The 5914-nt window shown below is 38.5% G+C and overlaps 1 pseudogene; it reads left to right on the forward strand.

Annotated features, from left to right (window-relative positions):
* The first annotated feature begins 2395 nt into the window (after window positions 1-2395).
* Window positions 2396-3226, forward strand: LOC101440290 (fructose-bisphosphate aldolase B pseudogene; annotated as a pseudogene).
* Window positions 3227-5914: the final 2688 nt, after the last annotated feature.

Here is a 5914-nt window from a genome sequence, read left to right on the forward strand (position 1 = left end):
CTTGTGTACAAGTCAATGAACGGACATATGTTTTCATTTCCTTTGGATAAACACCTAGTAGTGGGATTGGTGAGTCATATGGGAGTTGTGTGATTAACTTTATGTTGTGTCAAACTGTTTAAATTGTGTCAAACTGTTCTCAAAAGTGTTTGTAACATTTTATATTCCCATCAGCAGTATATGAGAGTTCCAGTTCCTCTACATCCTCACCAACACTTGGCATGGTCAGGCTTTCCATTTTAGCCATTCCAATAGGTGTATAGGGGTATCTGATTGTGGTTTAATGTATATTTTTCAATGGTTGATGATTTTTAGCATCTTTTCATTGTTTATTCAACAAACATCTTCTTTTGCAAATTATCTGTTAAAATATTTTGTCTATTTAATAAATGAGTGATTTGTCTTCTACTATTGAATTGTAAGAGTTTTTTGTATGCATTCTGAATACAGGCTCTTCATTAGCGTGTATGTATTGGAAACATTTCTCCCAGTCTGTGTTTTCCCATTTCATTTCATATAATGTGCCCCTTCAAAGAACCAAAGATTTTAATTTTGAGGAATTCAAAATAACCATTTTTTCTTTTCTGATTCATAATTATTGTGCCCTATATAAGTAATCATTGCCTATCTCAAGGTCACAAAGATTTTCTTCTTTGTTTTGTTCTAGAAGTTTAAAAATTTTAGTTTTTACATTTAGGTCTAGGCACTCAGTAATGGAAGCAAAAATTGATAAAACTGAAGGGAGAAAAAAGTAAAGGAATTATTTTCACAGATTTCAGTGTTTCTCATTCAATATTTGAAAGAACAACTAAAAGTAAAATCAGTAAGGACATAGGAGATTTGAGAAACAACTTAATCTGACTGATATTCATAGACCACTCTACACAACAGCAATGGAATACACAATGCACACAGAAAAATTACCAAGACATACCATATTTTGGGCAACTAAACATTTTTCAATAGAAATAAAAGTATGTTCTCTAACCATTGTGGATTTTTTTTTTTATTCTCCTTCCCACTTTGCTGTTTTGTGCTCATTGTCTGCTGTCAGCTCACTGCCTCAGCACTGGTCCTCAGCTCTCTGCAGAGGCACAGGCCAGCTTTCCTTCACCAGAAAACCCCAGGAATGGAACCTGGGGCCTTCCATATGGTAGCCAGGAGCCCAATCACCTGAGCCACATCTGACTCCAAATTTTTTTTTTAGGTGGTACTGGGGGTTGAAACCGAGACCTCAAAAATGCAAAGCAAGCACTCGACCATTGAGCTACACCTGTTCTGCTGGAATTTTTATTAGAACTTGATAACAGAAACATCTTCAGAAAATCTCTAAATATTTGGAAAATAAATAACACACTTCAAATAACCCTTCACTTAACAGGAGAAAATATTTGCAAATTATATAGTTGATAAAGGAATTATATCCAGAATATATTTTAAAACCCCATAAAACTTAATAATAAGAAAACAAAAACCCAATATAAAAACGCACAAAAAAGGAAAACTTAACAAAGAATATACACAGATGGCAAATAAGCCCATGCAAAGAATATCAGCACCAACATTCATTATATCCACAATGAGATGCTACTACACACCTATTAGAGTAGCTAATATTTTTTAAAAGACTGACAATGCTAAACATTGGCAAGGAGGTAGAAAAATTTCATCAGTCATACACAACTGTGGGAAATATAAAATGGTGCAAACCCTTTGGAAAACAGTTTGGCAGCTCCTTAAAAAGTTAAATGAATACGTATCATATTATCTAGCCATTCTAGCCTAGACATTTACCACACCACCCAAAATATTAAAACATATATCCAGACAAAGACCCATACATAGATTCTCATTGCATCTTTATTTATAATAGCCAAAAACCTAGAAACAACCCAAATGTCCACCAACAGGTGAGCAAATAAATTGTGTTAAAACCATCCAATGGAATACAAAGGAAAACACTGTTGACACCTGCTATGACATTGATGAATCTCAAAATAATTATGATGTTTGAAAGAAGATAGAAAAAAGGAATTCATGCCATATGATTCCATTTATATAAGATTTTAGGAAGCAAAACTGATCTACAGTCATGTAAAGCAGATCAGCAGTTTCCTGAAGACAAGTCAGGTGGTCAGGGAAGTAGAGAGAAAGGGATTATAAGAGGGCACAAGGAAGCTGTTGTGGTGATGGAGATGTCCTTTATCTTGATTGTGGTGATTGCTTTATTATATCAAAACTTACCAAAATTTACATGCTAAAATTACAGTTTACTATAATTCAATATCTCAATAAAGTTGTTTTTTAAAAAATCAATAACTCACTTGGCAGCTGCTGTCTCACCCAGGGCTTCTAACTTCTGAGAGGATTCTCTTCTCCCAAACTGCATGTCACCATGGGACACCAATTTCCAGGTCTTACTCCAGAATAGAAGGAGCTCTCCAAAATCGCCCAGCACATTGCTGTAAACGGAAAGGGGATCCTGGCTGCCGATGAGTCTGTAGGCACCATGGGAAACCACCTGCAGAGGATCAAGGTGGAGAACAGGAAAGAGAACCACTGGCAGTTCCGAGAAATGCTCCTCACTGTGGATAATTCCATCACCCAGAGCATCAGAGGTGTGATCATTTTCCATGAGACCCTCTACCAGAAGGAAAGTTGTTCAGAAACATCCTCAAGGTAAAGGGGACTGTGGTGGGAATCAAATTGGATCAAGGACTGCTCCTCTTGCAGGAACAAAGAAACCACCATTCAAGGGCCCCATGGCTTCTCTGAGAACTGTGCTTAGTACAAGAAGGATGGTGCTGACTTTGGGAAGTGGCATGCTATGCTGAGGTTTGCCAAGGAGGGTCCATCCAACCTTGCTATCCAGGAGAACACCTATACCCTGGGTTGCTATGCCAGCATCTGCCAGGAGAATGGATTGATACCCATTGTTGAACCAGAAGTCAACACTGAACACTGCCAATATTTTACTGGGAGGGTCCTGGTGGCTGTCTACAAGGCCTTGAATGACAATCCTGTTTACCTGGAGGGCACCCTGTTAAAGCCCAACATGGTGCTGCTGGACATGCCTGCACCAAGAAGAATACTCCAGAGCAAGTGGCGATGGCCACCGTCACAGCTCTCCACTGGACTGTTCCTGCTGCTGTTCCATGGAGGCATGAGTAAAGAGAACGCCACTCTCATCCTCAATGCTATCAACCTTGATGCTGAAAAGGAGTGACCTTTCGACCAACCCTGGAAATTAGACAAAATTATGTGGGAACAACTGGAAACACATTACCTGTTAAATTGTTAAATACAAGGGGAAAAAATAAACTAGTATACAAGTAGAAATATCAAGGATCTGACAAATTTCCACAAAACCATTTTCTTGCAATACTTCCAGCTCCCCACTCCTGAGCAGTCAGTCACCAGAAGAAAGGAGTAGACTTTAAAACGAAGTCTGCTCTCCAATCCAGATCACAACCACCAAATGAAACACCTTGAAAGCAAAGTGCAGAAAAGTGCAACTTATTAAACAATCTCAGCAGTAGTAGCTTATGAAAGAGACAGCTACAACCAAAAAAGAAATAAGGTATCTAAAAACCTGCAATAAACAGATAAATAAATAACTGCATGGTTATTGTTTCCTTACTGAACCATGACAGTTACACTGAAAACTCAAAAAACAAAATTTTCAAAACCCTGTAGCATAGAATTAAACAGAATGAAAAAGGAAGGAAAGAACAGAATGGGACAGAAAGGAAAGGAATAGAAAGGTTGCCTTCCTTTCAAATCCCCCCAGAAAGAATTTCCTCATATATTCAAAAAAAATATTTGGGAACTTATTATAGCACTTATCAGGGTGCTTTAGTATTTGGTGTCGTGGAATTTGAGAGAAGATTATATATTACCTTTTTTCCTTAAACATTTTTGTTCAAGAGCAGTATTTCTGAAGGAAGAAAAATTCATTTTACAATTTTCCCAATATATTTTATATGTATGACAATGTCTTCATTTTTTTCTCATTGTAAGTTGTGCTTTGACTGGTTCAGTTGAAGAAAAGAAGTTCACTGCCTGGCTCATGTGTCCAACACCAGAATATCTTCTAACCCAATTCAGAAGATCTCTATGGAATTTCCTATTCTCCATAGAATGGGAAGAGCAGTAGATTTCCTCAGCTTCACTCAGGAATTTTTCTATGGCATAAAAGCAATAAATGTGTGCCCTCTAGGGAAATTAATAATAGCTCCTTGTGAGAGAGCTTACCAAATGACCCTAATGTCCCGTCTCCCCTTCTTCCTTTTAATATTTTATTCCTGGCCCCACAAGGCTTAGGATGGCATATAGTCAACCAATTAGATGGCCCATTTCCTAGACTCCTTTGCAGCTAAATATGACCATGTGACTAATTTCCATCCAGTGGAATATGATCAGAAGTGATAAGTGTGGCTTTTACATCATTTGCTTAAAGTAGAAATTGTTTGCCCTCTACTTCTCTCTTTTCCTCTTATAGACCAGAACTTAGATGTGGTTATAAAATGCCTGGGTGAAAAATGCAGATGAGGACAACCACCTCATCAGAAGAAGGACAAGATCAACAGAACTGGATTCCTGCTGACCTTGTGAGGCAGTCACCTTGTCTTGGACTAGACCCTCACTCTCGACCATTATGTGAAAGAAAAATAGTCTTGTTTGCACCACTGGATTTTGTGCTCTCCTTGATACAGCAGATAGTTGGGAGTCTTGCCCTGCCTCACCATCCAAAAGATGGATCAAAGAGATGTGGGATGAGTTATGAATTAGGAGCACAGGAAATGTGATAAGATTAAGTTGAAAAGAATTTGTGATGGAAGATAATTCCTAGCCAAAGACAAGGAAAAGAAATAAAACCAAGAGATCTAAGGCTGGGTGAGGCAGAGGACTAAGCGTATTTGGGACGTGGAGCTGCCCTGGATGGCGCCTCGGGGGTAATCACCGGACATCGTGGATCCTCACAGGGCCCACTGGATGGAATGGAGGAGAGTATGGGCCATGATGTGGACCATTGTATATGAGGTGCAGAGGTGCCCAAAGATGTACTTACCAAATCCAATGGATGTGTCATGATGATGGGAACGAGTGTTGTTGGGGGGGGAGAGGGGGGGTAGGGGGGTGGGGTTGAATGGGACCTCACATATATATTTTTAATGTAATATTATTACAAAGTCAATAAAAAAAAAGAGGGAAAGAAAGGAGAGAGGCAAGGAGACTCTGTCCTTTATGGTGTGAATATTTAAAATAACTTTTGAGCTCTCCATCTTTTAATAAAGTAGATTTCCCCCTAATTTTTTCAACTATAAGGCAAAAATTGAGGGTTGGGTATATCTTTATCTTATTTCATATTTATCTCTATCTAGTTTTCATACCATAGTTCAGGAAATTATCTATTTCATGACTCTTTGGACTTTGTAAAATGAAAATAATTTAATCACTCCTAGAATGAAATATTTACATCTAAAACTGAAATGCATGTCATAAGGACACCACGAGAGGCCTAATATGCAAATGTGGCATTTCACTAGCTTCACCCTACTTCTAAAATGCACTCCTGAATTTACCCATTCCTTTTCAAGAAAACATCATTCTCTCATCACCGATACCACCTATTAATCCCCTATCAATTAACTATGATTACGATAGTGCTGCATAGCAAGCCACAGCCCATCTCAGCATCACATCATTAAAAGTATATATTTAGCTCATGTCTGGAGCAGATTGGTTTACCCGGGCCTCAACTGAGCAAATTTGCTGCTCTCACCTGGTCTCTCTCATACATCTGAGGATTATCAAGGAGTCAGACAATCTGAAGCTGGGCTCAACTGGAGCAAGCATCTGTTCCACTGGTCTCTCATTCTCCTGCTGAAATCAGAGGCTAGTCGTGCTTGTT

The sequence above is a fragment of the Dasypus novemcinctus genome, chromosome 1, assembly GCF_030445035.2.
Source record: "Dasypus novemcinctus isolate mDasNov1 chromosome 1, mDasNov1.1.hap2, whole genome shotgun sequence".
Classification (NCBI taxonomy): Eukaryota; Metazoa; Chordata; class Mammalia; order Cingulata; family Dasypodidae; genus Dasypus; species Dasypus novemcinctus.